The 14946-nt window shown below is 44.2% G+C and overlaps 1 protein-coding gene across 4 annotated transcripts in view; it reads left to right on the top strand.

Moving 5' to 3' along the window:
- Window positions 1-9041: 9041 nt before the first annotated feature.
- Window positions 9042-14946, top strand: part of DAPK2 (death associated protein kinase 2) — an 80915-nt gene continuing 75010 nt past the window's right edge. For all 4 annotated transcript variants that reach the window (XM_067534809.1, XM_067534808.1, XM_067534810.1 and 1 more), the window contains exon 1: window positions 9042-9134. The gene's annotated coding sequence lies outside the window, so the exon portion shown is untranslated. The remainder of the gene's footprint in view (window positions 9135-14946) is intronic.

Consider the following 14946-nt stretch of genomic DNA (forward strand, 5'->3'; position numbering starts at 1 on the left):
ACTTACCAGAAGAGTGTACACAGATGATCATTAGTGTCATGGGCGCTAATGAATGCGGCAATGGCATTTTGGGGATGTTACGTTTAGAAAGTCTGGAGGATACGATCTGCCTTCTGAAAATAGACAACATCCTGGTATAGTGTGTCACCTGAACCTTCATGTTGAAAATTGAGAGTCTTTTTAGATGTAATAGGTAGCCAGAGTGGTCCCTACTGTTTAAGAACTGCAGTGCTTTACGGAGCCATGTAGGCCAGTAAAACAATAAGTGAAATGAGCATGTGTAATTTTGAATTAGCCAGTTCAGTTAAAGAAACAAAACTGCAATTTGAGGCTCATGTTTACTTATGCAAATACTTTGCATTAAAGCTCTTATTACGAATATGTCTAATAAATGGACAAAGCAAATATAAATTGCACTAGTTTTGGGGCATATGTGACAAGTAACTATCTTTAATAGCAGTTATTTTATATGATTGTATCCATATTCCCACTGTTGTTATGCACTTTTATCTAAAACTAAAGGTGAGCCAATTAAAAAGCACTGTGGCTGCTTTGCACCTCTGGATTGGCACAAACCAGCCATAGTGAGCCTGAGGATCTGCCCTAGAGTCTTGAGTGAAAGAGAAGTCACTTCTAACTGGAGAAGAGCAGAAGACACTGTGAAGTCCACTGGGGACTTTCTTATACCAATTTAATTTACCAGGATTTCTCCCTTAGGGTGGGGTTTTCTAATCTAAAGCATTTAGCATTGTTCTAACTCTGCTCCCACTTGACTTCAGTGGGAGCAGAGTTAGAGTAATACTAAGTGCTTTAGAAAATCCCACCCCTTAGGGTTGGGTGGGCTATCAAACTAGGCTTTCATTAAAATAAAAAGATTAAAACAATTCTGTGATGATATTAATTATAGTGAGGTCTCCAGTACCGGAAGTCTTTATTTCACTCAGATAGTGCAAACAAAGGACATACTGGACCTTGAATACTTTTCCCAGGGAAGCAGAAAGATTAAAGGTTAAAAAAAATCCTAAAGCAAACTACTGAAGTGTTATTTCATCATCATGGGAAGGAGCTATACTTCTGAAAAATTATACCCAATTATCACAGGCAGGGCTGCTAGCATCTCCTACTTTTAATGTTGCCCACCGTTTTAAGACACTGTTTTCAGTAGCTTATAACTTTGCCAGTCTCTAAACCTTTTGGGCTGAAATTTTCCATGGTGGGTGTTTGCCTCAGGCTGTCTTTATAAATAATTTCAGGCAAAACAGTTCAGCTATTTCTGAGAACAAGACTGAGGAACAATGCATTGTTTTACCCATGTTAAAAATTTCTGGTGACCTATTTTTTGAAAAGCTCTAGTACTCCCCTGCTTCAGTGCAGGGACTTTAAATTTGGCTGTGGACTGGCCTCTGTGGCAGAGGTGTGCCTTTTGTTGTCTCAGTGAAAATCAGCCCAAATTTGATCAAGCTATAAGCCTCAGTAAAGACTTGCTAGAGCTTTGCATCTTAATTCCCTAAAATTCTATCCACACTGAGTATGCTCCAGCTGAAGTGTGGCTGAGCAGGACTTTTCCTTGCACAGGTCTGTGGAAAAGATAGTATGCGGTCATGTCATTAAAGGCTATATCATCATATATATGCACAAGAGGACTGAAATGAGATTGCACAGGCAACCTTTGTTCTGGCATTTCCTAACTTTGGAGTGCTTGACTTTGCAACCATAAAAATAATCTTTTAACACGGGGTGTGTGTGTGTAAAATGTATAACAGCTGCAACATAATCCTTTATAACAGCTTCAAATAGGGGGGATGGGGAGAAATGACACTTGAAGCAATAGCTAAAGGCTCTGTCAATATTCTATAAGTGACACACATTGTATAAGTGCAGATGGTGCTTTCTTGGTGAGTCCAGATCAAGCTTGAACTCTCCTTTAGGAATGTAGGATATGTGCTTCCTTCTCTGTCACTTCCTAAATGAGATGAGATAAGGAATGTGTGTGACAGAGCAGAGCCAGTGAAGAGAGAATAATGCTGACCTCCAAACCTCAATGATTTATGATGCGGCTTAGTACCAGTAACGCACCTCCTCTTTTGAGATCCATTCAACATCATAAATTGCACAGTTCTTTCCTGTCCTACTGTCTTGCATTCACATGGCCTCTCTCAGCAATTGAAACACAATCTCTACAATTAAGTCGTTTTCACAGGATCCATAACTGCCATGACACATTAGAGAGTTGTAATAATAATGCTATGTTATACAGAGGCATCTCTGGATCTTAAAGCAGTTTGCCAATATCAATAAAAGGCTTCATGAGCCTCTGATGGGTTTATATAAATGATAGAAGGGCAATTTTTTCTATTGCTATAGGACCTGTATTGTTTTTTACAACCCCAGTGCACCATAGGGGCTGCACAGGATCCATTTTCAGCAGGAGAGATCTACGGCCATTGTTGCACAGTGTTCTTTTAAATGAAGATTGGTACAATGTGCTGCACAGAGATGCACCTTTTGCAGTGGTCAAAATTGACTGAAATAGGAACAGGAGCTCTCACTGTGCCCGCCAAGGAAGGCAGGGGGGGGATCCTTTTTATTCTGATCCCTGATCTTTTCTAATTATTGCTTTGGATTAAAGTGTAGAGGTTAGAGGTGGAAAAGATCTGGTTAGAGCCAGTCAACCCCAGCTTGTAATGTAGGCTGTAGATGCCAACTAGACCAAGCCTCAGAGGTTAAACTGATATAAATGAAATCATTCAGTGTAATGTAGTGGATAGGAAAGGGTCATCCAGATTTGAAAAGCCATTGCAGTTTTGAGTGCCAGTACGAGGCTCAGACAGTGGGCAGCCATCCTGGTTTACAGACAGTCCCCCAACCTGAAGCAAATACTCACCAGAAACCATACACCCTACAAGAAGTCCAATCCAGGAACCTATCCCTGCAACAAACCCCGTTGCCAGCTCTGCCCACAAATCGACTCTAGTGACAGCATCACTGGTTCTAACTACATCAATCACACCATAAGGGGCTCATTCACCTGCACATCCACTAATGTTATATATGCCATCATGCGCCAGCAATGCCCCTCTGCCATGTACATTAGCCAAACTGGACTATCACTTCGCAAAAGGATAAATGGACACAAATCAGACATAAAAAATAACATCCATAAACCAGTCGGAGAACACTTCAATCTCCCAGGACACTCTGTCTCTGACCTGAAAGTTGTTCTACTTCTAAAAAAAAACTTCAAAAACAGACTTCAAAGAGAAACTGCTGAATTAGAAATTATCTGCAAACTTGACACATTCAAACTGAGTTTAAACAGGGATTTGGAATGGCTATCTCATTACAAGAAATAATTTGCTCTGATCACCCATTCTCACCTCCTACTCAGTGGTTGTCATTAGGCCTCAAGTACCCGGCCTTCATCCACCTACCCCATTGTTGGATATGTATATGTTGCCTCTTGTATATGTTGACAATATTTGCTGTATTATTTCTACCAACTGCATCTGAGAAAGTGGGCTGAAGCCCACGAAAGTTTATGCCTGCTGAAATTAAATTTGTTAGTCTTTAAAGTGCTACAGAACTCTCATTGTTTTTGCTGTATACAGACAAACACAGCTACCCCTCTGGAACTCTAGTACAAGGCATGTTATTTTATCACCTTCCCTTCCAGCCAGGTCCAAACAAAAGGCAAAAGTTTTTCAGGAGTTTCTTTATTCCTCTGGTAACTAATGTGACTTTTGTCATAAGGGTGTTTAATTCTATCAGATCACAAACTCCGCACTGAGGTTGGAGAGAGAGCCTGTAGAATTTCCTTGTTAAAGAAATCTGGATTCCTCCAGAGGCTTGTTGGAGCTTGAGAATCCCTCCCATTTCCTCCCCCTCCATCTTTGCCCTTTCCAATCTCATTTGATGCAGCCACTTTCCTTTTGGATTGGGAGAACTGGGTGGAACTCACTCAAAGGCCATGAACACCACTCCCTAGTCAGCTAGAAGGGGTCACAGTTGAATTCTGCTGAGTTGGAGGAAGGAGAGAGACTTGGACCAGGAATGATGCCAAGTCTTTTGAACAGCAATGCAGAGCACTGCCTTTAGGCTTGCTCCAGTTCAATAACGTGACAGAGTAAAATGATTTTGAAATTCATCATATCTGATCCTAAAAATTCTTGAATGGGGATAAGCCCAATGCTTGGAGAGAGAGAAGTCAGTATGCCCCGTGTCACAACAAAGCTACAGCAAGTTTCTGTCTAAAACTGATATGTATACAATTGGAAATGAAGCCAAACTGGCATTGATGTTCAGTTCCCAGCTTGTTAATTACAGATGATGTATATGTATTATTAATGTCTTCCGGAGCTGGATGTTAAGCTACAAAGAAGGAATTTTAGCAGATGAAACAATATTTATCACTATCAGTGTCTGCCAAACAGAGAAGGAAAAAAGCCTGGGTGTGCAGGTTTAAAAGAGAATTTAAAATAATGGAGAGCACACAGCAATGATTTTTCAAAACTGCTAATGGCTACCACAGCGGGAACACCTTAGGGCAGTTCAGAAAGCAATGTGGCAAAAACATCTCATTGCAGTAGCTCATAAGTGCGTGTGCATTTTGAAGGCAAGATCAGCACTTTGAACTATGTGCCCACGGCAACCCAGCAAAATTCAAAGGATATTTGGGTTTCATTCTATCTTCTCTAACTGATAGTTTCTTAAAACAATTGGCAATTTGCTTGTGTAAAATAGGATTTTAAAATACACAGATCAATAAATCAATTAGATTTTAAATAAAATCTAATAGAAGGGATGAGCCTCCCTACTGAAGAATGCATCCTCTGGAGCCTACTTTTTCCTTCATGTTTCCATGAGAGGAAAGCACAAAGAATCCCATACAGCAGAGGAAGGCAGCTCTCTTCATCTTGAAATATTCCCAAAACAGCCCAGATTTCTGTGGTCATGTCCCAGTGCTGGAAGCCTAGCAGAGTTGTCAATTTCTTTCATACCTTATGAAGACATGACATGCTGCTGCATCAGAATGGGAGAATGCAATGCTATCACATTGTGTCAATGATAACATCCTGACAGGATTGCGCTGACTCAAAAACACAAAAACCCACTGCCCGCCCTCCTCCTGTCTTCCCAAAAAGCTTGCCTCACATGGCACGGACGAGTCCTTTGCAGCCATGTCAGATATCTATTGCTGACCCATGATGCTTTTCATCAGAGCAAGCCTTTGCCCAAGTATCCTTGGCTAAAATGTCTGCTCTCCCTATTACAATACATCTTAGGTTGACCACCAAGGAAACAGAGCACATCTAAGTAAACAACAGAAGACAAAGTTTATTTTTCAGAGACATGGCCTCATGTTTTATTTGTGGCACAAAATAATAATTTGTACCACAGAGTATGATTGTTGGGCTGATTACCATTGAAAGGTGGGACAAATGTGCCTTTTATGTACTTGATATGAAATATGGAATGGTAGGCACAAATAAAGGACACCCCTTAAAATAAGGCATGTGGTCAGCCTGGCAGAGTGTCCTGTGTGCTGGTTGTCTAGTGCCCTCCAACCCAGAAGTGTCTGTAGTTCAGTGATGCTGCATGGATTAAGACCTCAGTCCAGCAATCCAATCTGTAGGGATGGGGTCTTCTGTCCATATGGAGCTGCACTGACTACCCTGGATCTCTTCACTGGTGACAAGAATGTGATTACAGGGTGAGGGTCTTAGTGAACCACCTGCCCCAGGGGTTAGGGCACTATCTTAAGACTTGAGACATCTAGAGGCAATTCCCTGCTCTGTCTTTGAGACCATGGGCAGTCACTGAGACCCAGATCCTCAAAGCTATTTAGACTGAAACTTCATTGAAATCAGTGGAAGTTAGGAGCCTAAATAACTTTGAGGATCTTGGCCCTAGTCTCTCTCTTGCCTCAATTCTCCATCTATAAAATGAGGATAATTGTCACAGAATGTACCTCTGTATTCACACCCTACACACTATTGTAATAATTTTTGTATAAAGTAGGCTGTGTAAGGTATCATTTGAAAACTTATAATTTGCTGGTCAGTGTTGTCCTGATAAAATGTGTGGCAACCTTGTCTGTGAAGTTATAAGATACCCCTGTATGGTGTTATTAACACATGTTCCAAATCCCACAGCCTTGCCCAAACAGAAGTTGGTAAACAAGTTTGTCCTAAACAAAGGAATGTATGCTCTGCTTAATTTTCAGTAAACAGAGTCATCAAGCAAGAAGGGAAACAAAAAAAGCTCAAACAGGTGACAAAAAAAAACAGCAGGGAACATCCTTCCACATAGATTTTTTTTGTCTCCTGGTACCCAGCTGGAAATGTTTTTCAAGAGTGGGACTGAAACTATAAAAAGGAGGGACAAACACCCCCCATGCACTCCCCCCTTCTTTGCCCATTGAATTCACTGCACCTGAAGCAATGAAGGAAGTCTTCATTGGACTCTGGGAGAATGAGTCCTGACCTATAGGGTTTGGGTAAGTAAGACTGCTGAAAATATGTGGTGAGAAACTTTGCTTGAATCTGATATAGTTTGTTAAGTTAGGTATTAGTAAATGTATTATCTTTATTTTTCTTATAACCATTTCTGACTTTTATGCCTTGTTACTGGTACTCACTTAAATTCTATCTCTTTGTAGTTAACTCATTTTATTGTTTTGTCTAATCCAATGTGTTTAAATTGAAGTTTCTGGGAAACTTCATTTGGAGTGATAAATTGTGTGCATATTATTCTTTTTAAAGAAATGATGGACTTAATATAATTTGTATTGTCCAGGCAAGGGCTGGGAAGTACAGGACATACATTTCTGGGGAAAATCTAAGACTGGGGGTTTGTTGGGGTCACCTTGTGATATAATCGAGACTGATGAGAACCAGAGTGTAACCCAAGTATGGCTGACAGGCTGCAGTTATACAAACACTCAGGGTGTGGCTTACGTGCTGGAAGGCAGTTTGTGAGCAGCTCAAGTGGGAACTACTTCAGCAAGGCATTGTAAGGCACCCAAGGTTGCAGGGCAGAGATGACACAGTTGCTTGTTAGTATGGATTATACTGTGTTATGTCACAACAGTAGAACCCTTCCCTCCTCATAGCCATATTGTGAGGATAGCTACATTACATTAAAGACTGAGTGCTCAGACATTCTAGTTATGAGTGCAGTGTAAGAACCTATATAGAATAAGTACCCAGGGTAGTTAGATCATTTAGAGCTCAAGGCTATTAAAAGGATTCTGGCCCAGAGCACATTGATTGCATCAATTTAATTATGATTGTTCAAAGTATTCAATAAAGACAGCTCTGAACTATCCCTCATCCACTTGGCTGGGGAAACTTTTTTCTTTTGATAAAGAAATGAAGCTCATGAGATTTCCCATTAACAAGGGTGAGAGCTGTAGAATTTGTGCCTGGGTTAAGGTGACCTAAAAATCATAAATGACAGAGTTGCCAACTCTTACAATTTTATCCCAAGTCTCAGGATATTTGGTGTTTTTCTTAAAGCCCCAGCAGCTGGAGTCGTGTGAGTATATGAGAATCTCAGCTTTCATGTTAAAAAATGTTTCTGGCCCTCATGGTTGAAGAGAGAAGCTTAAAAACATTAACCCTAAATACTCAACAACTAAAAAGCAAATAAAAAGAACCTAAAATGTATTATTGGTTTAAAAATCATGATTTTGAAATATCTCATGGTTTTGTGCAGGGCATGGATCATGATTTTTGAATGCATGGAATCAGCAGTACTGAAAGTGGGATACTTGTAATATAGTCACACAAAAGGACACTTTTTAAAAAGGGTGTGTGATGTCACTAATGCAGCTTCATATTCACAAGTGATATGGACATATTCCTCAATGGAGACTAGATTCCAGTAATTTAGTATTCTGAATGAATGTATCATAAACCATTGCATTTTGATCAAAAGTACTGCGCTGATGGGGTCATCATTTGTCTCTGTTTTTCCCTACAGGTATGCTTCACACTCATTACAGTTTGTTTCTATCAAACACCAGACAACTTCTACACTATATACCAATGCATCCTGAACAAACATTTTGTAGTTCTAAAGCAATCCATATGTTTCGATGGGTGAAACGACACATTGTAGGTATGCTGAAATACATTCCAGGAACAGCAGATAGTAATCTGGAGTGCTGGGGCATGTTTGCCTAGGTTGGTGAATTTTCAGGCAATTCTAAACACACACGTTTACAACATTAAAGAGCAGTTTTATTAGCTGCATTCTCATTTTGCTATTTGTTAAGCACCAGCGTCCTCTGTGCTGCACCAGGCATAGAGAGAAAATCCTTACCCTGCATAGTGAGCTATCGATGTGTGGCTCCACAACTTGTCTCACTAACAGAAGTTGGTCTAATAAAAGATATTACCTCACCCACCTTCTCTCTCTCATCTGCGACACAGACATTCATAAAGCTGGCTCAGTAGGGGGGGAGAAGGAATACTTTAATTTCTGCCTCTGCTAATTGTCAGGAACTCACAAACAAGGTTCTTTTAACATTAATTGAGCTGTTTAAACAAACCCTTGACTGCCCCGAGCCTGGTGCCATCCTTTAACGTCCCCTCTGCCCCGGGCCGGGCTTGTCCCATCTGCAGGTGGGTCAGGTGCACGGGGCCACCAGCTCACCCTGACCCTTGACCACCAGGGGAAAAAACCCTACAGCAAAGGCCCTGAGGGGCACCACGACCCCCTTCACCACGGCCCAACGCCCCTCACCCCCCAGCACGACGAGGGGTGGGGGTCCTGGCTAACCTGGAATGTGGCCCCACCGCTGCTCTCTTCACCAGGCACCGACAAGCTCAGAGGCCCCATTTCCATGGTACACAGCAGGGTCCCACGCCACCGCCCTTTCCTCAGCCTCCACCTGGGCTTCCTGGGGCAGGGCTCGCGGGCTGCCCGCCGCACCGCGCGCAGGCTGCCGCCGTCCGGCAGGGGGCGCCCGCCGCGCTCCGTCCCGCCGGCCCGGCCGGTAGCCCGCTGCCGCCACCTGACAGACGCCGGCCCGCGAGCTGCTCCTCCCCGCTGCCGCCGGCCGGGCTGAGGAGCGGCGCGCGCGGACAGCAGCCAGCGGCACCCGCGCCTGGACGCTGCGCTTCCCCCCGGTGAGTGGTGCCCGCCTCGCGGCGGCCCCGGGCCCGGCCGAGCTCTGCCCAGCGGGGAGCCACCGCCGGCCCCGGACCCTGCCCCGGCCGCTGCCCGGCGCTCTCCGGCCGGTGCCTGCGGGAGGCGCGGCGCTGTCTGCCGGGTGCGCTTGGCGCGGGCTGGCTCCCGGGTCTCCTCGGAGCGGCTCCCCGGGCGGGGGGCGGCCTGGCCCGGCCCGGCACCTGCTGAGCTTTCTCCGCGGTGCGCGCCCCGCAGGTGCGGCAGGGCTGAGCGCGGCGGCAGCCCCGCAGCGCTGGGGGTGACGGGCGGTGACGGGCGGTGTGAGGTGAGGCGGTGTGAGGTGATGCCGGACCCGGTGCGGGGGGTGCCGCGGTCTGTCCGCTGGTACCGGCTGCGGCGTGTGGCGTTAGCGGGGAGCACACGGGAGCGGTGGCTGCTGATGGTGCGGGGGGCGCCGGGTCTAAGATGCCAGGCTGCGTGTGGTGCTCGCCCGAAGGGCCGGTACCTGACACAGCCCGGGGAGGAAGGGCGCGGGCTGTTGTCCTGGCGTTCACAAAGGCCCGGCTGGAAGTGGAGTATCACCGCACCTGTCACCTGTCTGCCATTGATGGCCCTGCTAGTTACCAAATCGAGAGGTTTCCCTGACACAGGACTTGGCTGAGGCAGTGGTTCTCAACCCGTTTACCATGGTGGGCCACAGATGCAGCTCTCTGTGTCATGTGGGCCCCATCCACAGGATGGATCTATACTACCTGTATGGCCCTGGGGCTGAGGACGTCACATGGGCCACTGCTGTGTGCTGATTTGACTGCAGGCTGAGAACCACTGGGCTAAGGCATCATCCCAATCATCTCAGCGTGTCAGACTTACTTAGAATACCACCTACCGTGCCAACATGCTGTGACTCCAGCATATGGCAGTGGGTGACAAACGGATCTGCAGCGTGATCGTTCAAAGGGCTAGCAAAAAAAAAAAAAGAAAAAGATGTTTCGGTAACCCATGCAGTCTCAGAAAGAGCGTTATGGAGATTTCCAAAGCTAGAGGCAATAGTTCCTACTAAAATCCTTCTTGTTCTGGCCTTTGCCCCCTTCACCTATGCCCCTAATATTTTTCTCTGTCTGTCTCCGTTCGCTTTTTCTCAATTTAGAGGTTTTTCGCTCTTTAATTTTCCTTTCAGCAGCCACTGTGAAGAGAGCACTTCTGTAAAGGTTGATGACATTCTTGTTAGTAGGCCTCATCTACGTTGGACTTCAAACAGAGTTAAGGACCCATAAGTAAACGTCGTTCCAGCTAGACTGGTTTTTAGCGTAGGCTGATGGGCTAGTGGGGGTGTGTGTTGTAGAATTGTGTTTAAGTGTGTTGTACTCTAGGCTGGTTTAATACATTGGCTTTGTTTCTAACCCGTTGGGTGGTGGTGACCTCGTGCACACATCCACTCTTTGAGACCTTTTCACAAATTCTACTTGTATCTTCAGCCTTGTTTGTTTATTACTAGGAATGTGAGGTGGATCCCTTCAGTCTTTTTTTCCGTACAAACAGGGTAGTCATTGTAGGATTCTTGGTATCTGGGCCCAGATGGGACAGTGAGTAAGAAACAGAATATCAGGACGCAGCACAGTGCACAGTTAACTGGACAGCCCGGGCTGTCTTGCTTTAGAGGAAGATTAAGACCAAAGGAATGAATTTACCCCATCTAGGGGTGTGATGGCTGCCATCTTGGTTTATATATCAGGGATTGAACTGGGGACCTTCAGAGATGAAGATCCAAAGCAAGCTAGCTTGGGGTTTTAAGAGGTTCCTATTATTATCAGACTGGTCACAGAGGGGGTCTGTAATGCACACTCACCAGTGGGTTACATGGGCACACGAGTGAAGAACTTGTCTGAGGTGCTCTGACACTTTTCCAGAGGATTGAGTTCTGAAACGCTGGTGGGTCCAGGCTTCGTTTGGCCTCATCCACTCATCGCCCAAAGCTCATAGAGTTTGCAAGCCAGATTTTGTTTGACTTCAGGGTAGAAAAATTTAATACATAATCAAAATCCTGTGATGTTTATCACTTGTGATAATGAAAGGCTTGAAGGCAGCCAGTTCAGGAATAGATAGCTGTGGGCTGCAGTGCCATCCTTTTCCATTCCAAGATCCTTAATGTACCAAGTCTAGAGCTTTTCCCTGCTGTCTGTCTGTCTTGGCATTTATACCCACACTCATCATTGTAGCATCATCCAAATGCCTTAGGATCAGTTAAAATGGCACTCCAGACAATTAGTTTGTCTCTGTGTTGACCCATAATTAGCAGCAGAGGCGACTTGATAGCCCCTCATTGCGAAGGGGTTGGAACTGCAAGTCTATGGTCAGCCACCAGAGAGCTATCACAGAGTAACTTTGGAAAGGGGAGTCCCTTGAGAGCTAGAGGCAGCAACAGTGGTGATTCTAAAACAAGACTTGGTGGTTAAATTGAATTTCTGGCAGGCCTGGAATGTTTGTGCCATTCAGAGATATCTGGATAGTAAGTAGCAGAGTTGGCTGAAAAAGTTGCCCAAAAAGTTTTAATAGAAAAATAGGCGTTTGTTGAAAACTAGATTATTCGTGGGAAAACATCTTTGACTTGCAAAAGTTAGAAAACACTCAAAGGGGAGAAAAGCTACTTTTTCACACCTTTTTACTGTCTTAATTAAATAGTTTCCCCCCATTTTCTCTCACTGTTACTGTCTTCCTATTTTTTCCAGTGGAAAAAAGGAGGAAAAGTAAATGGGGGTGGAGAGCAAGTGAACACCAAACACTCAAAAAGTTAAAATTCTAATTTTGGAGTTTTAAAAAATGGGAAGTTAATGACATTTGAAGTCTAAATGAAATTTTATGTTTATTTCAAAATATCAGTTTGAATGTGAAGAAGATATATTTCCTGTGAAGAATTTATTTATGCTGCTGAATAGAGATTAATCTGCGGATTAAAATCTATTTTTAAAGTGTTCCTGGAATTTATTTTAGTTCACATATTTACCTAAACAGCAGGACACACAGTGCTACTTGCACAGAAAAGAAAATCTGAAAGAGAATGCACTTATGCACGCTGTCCAACAAAACCAGCGTAGAAGAATGAAGAAAGCTATGTCCTCTGCTGAGGTCACTGCTGCACTTTATGTGCTGTAGAGGTATCTGGGTAACTTCTTTTCTCCCAATAAAATCCTTTCAAACATCAGTAATTGAATCTTAGTTTAAAAGTTACCCTGATCCAAAACCCATTGGGAGTCAATAGACTCCCATCAATTTTTAAATATGCTTTGGATTAACCCAAAATGAATAAAATGATCATAGCCTAGCACATCATGAATATTTTTGTGTAAAAGTGTCTGAGAAATATTGGAATAAAAATAAATTGGCAGAAATACAATTATTTCTGCTTTTCCATCATACTGTGTATGCCTGGGTGTTTAAATCAACCAAATCTGAGTGCCCAACTCTGATTCAACTGACTTAGTTTCACTAATTGACCTAAGGAAATCACTACCTGATTAAAAAAGAATTAAGGTTCTCACCTCTTCTTTGATTTGATTGTGTTCCAAACCTGCAAGTGCATCATAACAAAAATGGCATAGTCTAGTCTCTGAGCATGGAAGAGATCTTCCTAATTTCCTAGCATTATCACAGAATGTCTGGAAATAGTTCTCTGTTTATAAACAGTAACTAACACTCGTGAATGGAATATTTTATTCCAAAGGAATTTTAACAGCATGAAGATCATCTTATGCTAGCTCATCCTCTGTCCCTCCATATTTGCTAATGACAGGCAATTTGGTTCCTCAACTGTGTGATTTATTTTAGGCTTCTACTACAATTACTGTTGGGTGAGAGCCAGTGAGGACTATCTGCTGAAGTAACAGGGAATGGCAGATTTTATATAATAGGCTGTAGTGATAGAATAGGGAATGCCAACATATCAAAGATATGACTGGAGGTTGTAAACTCTTTGGGGCAGTGTGTAAAATGGGGCTCCAGTCCTGACTGAGACATTTGGATGCTACTATAGTATATGATACATGTGGGAAGGCGTGCTGGCTTGACCTGGAAGAAAGATGTGCTTCAAAGATTAACAGAGAAGCTGGTTTCTTTAGTCACTTCGGAAAAAGTTGAGCAAATTGTAAAGCTTTAGAAACCAGCAAGTTCTAAATAGGGAGTGTGGGTTTTCTATATGTGGCTACCACTGTGACGTGTTCAAGTGGAATAAAACTTCCCCTTGATAACCTCAGGGAAGATAAGTAAACGGTCAATCAAACAGGACCTAACTGTTTCCTCAGAGGTGTCTCCAGTATTGGACAGGTTCTGTGTTCTTAGGGCAATATTTTCAACTTATCCCTGTACCTGGCAGTCCAGTATCTCTTTAAGGGTGATGGTATTCTTTTAGGGATGTTTGCAGTGATGTTTTTAGGCATAAATCTTGAATGGTGATAAAGAGAGCAGTCAGCCTGAGGCAGTGGTTCTCAAACTTTTTGTATTCGTGACCCCCCTTTCGTACAGCAAGCCTCTGAATGCAACCTCCCTGGCCCCTGTGAGTACCCCCGTTGGGTTCCCCGCCCCCCCTTCACCTCTGGACACTGAAGGTTCCCCACTCCTCCTTCACCCCTAACCCCTGCACTGTGCCCTCTTTGCCCCAACCCTTGCAACGCCCTTCTGCATCCACACGGGGAAAGTGACCTGCATGCATGGTGCGGCTGGTGTTGCTGCTTGCTCCCCTCTCGAATGCTGCACCCCAGGGGAGCAGTGAGAAGCAGCTTCAGGGCTCCCTGCATTCAGGTCACTTTCCCCACCTGGGCCACGTAAGGGGAGAGCAGCAGCTCCTGTTGCTCTCCTCACAGCACTGCCCAGGTGGGGAAAGTGACCTGGATGCAGGGAGCCCTGGTGTTGCTCCTCACTTCCCCCCCCCCCCCCATAGTGCCTTAGGGGTGTGTGGAGGAACATTGGGGGGAGGAGTTAAGCAGTATCTGTGTGTCACTGCTCCTTCCCCGCGGGTTCCTCCGCCGGGAGGAAGCAGGGAGGCTTATAGCCGCATGCCTGGCTAGGGGCTCACAGCTCGTGACCCCCACATAACCACGTCATCACCCCCTGAGGGGTTCCGACCCCCAGTTTGTGAACCAGTGGCCTAAGGGAATTACATTATTTTGACAAGTCTCAGTGGTGTCTAGAGCTGTAATAGATGAGCCTCTTCCCAGGAATGCCATGTCATTAATTGTCTAGTGCTGTATGCACCGAGAAATTTTTCCTGAAAAATCAAACCATATCAGGCTTGGATTTTCAAAAGTCCTCAGTTGCCCTTATTCTGCTCCTATTAAAGTCAGGATGGGCCAAGTTAGGTCAGCACTGAGCACTTCTGAAAATCCCTCCTGAATGTCTGTAAATAAAAGAATATCCACTATTTTCGTTGAATGGGCAGCAGATGTAATGCACTGCATGCTTTACGTGCTTGTTTTAAGATATCCAACACAAGGTAGCAAACTTGTTGCCCCAAATTCTGAGCAGAGCTGATCTTAGAACTTTTTTTGAGGAAGTGAAAGAATTGCCTGAGAGATGCACTGGTTTGGGCAAAGCTGCTAGTGAGCTGTTTATTGCCAGGTAAGGGAGAGAGGTTTTTATCTCTGTAGTGGGATTTTATTTGGGGAGGAGAAAACAAAATAGTAAACAATGAACAAAATAGCAGATTCAGCTAGATTACTGTTCCTCTCAGAATGCTCAAAATGTAGCAAAGATAATCAACAAGGGATATCCTTAACAAGATCTCTGAAGGTGAATGGAGATAGAGAGGGGGGATCAGAGATA

This window comes from Emydura macquarii, unplaced genomic scaffold (genome assembly GCF_026122565.2).
Source record: "Emydura macquarii macquarii isolate MOO-44397 ecotype Brisbane River unplaced genomic scaffold, CSIRO-AGI_Emac_v2 contig_3451, whole genome shotgun sequence".
NCBI lineage: Eukaryota > Metazoa > Chordata > Testudines > Chelidae > Emydura > Emydura macquarii.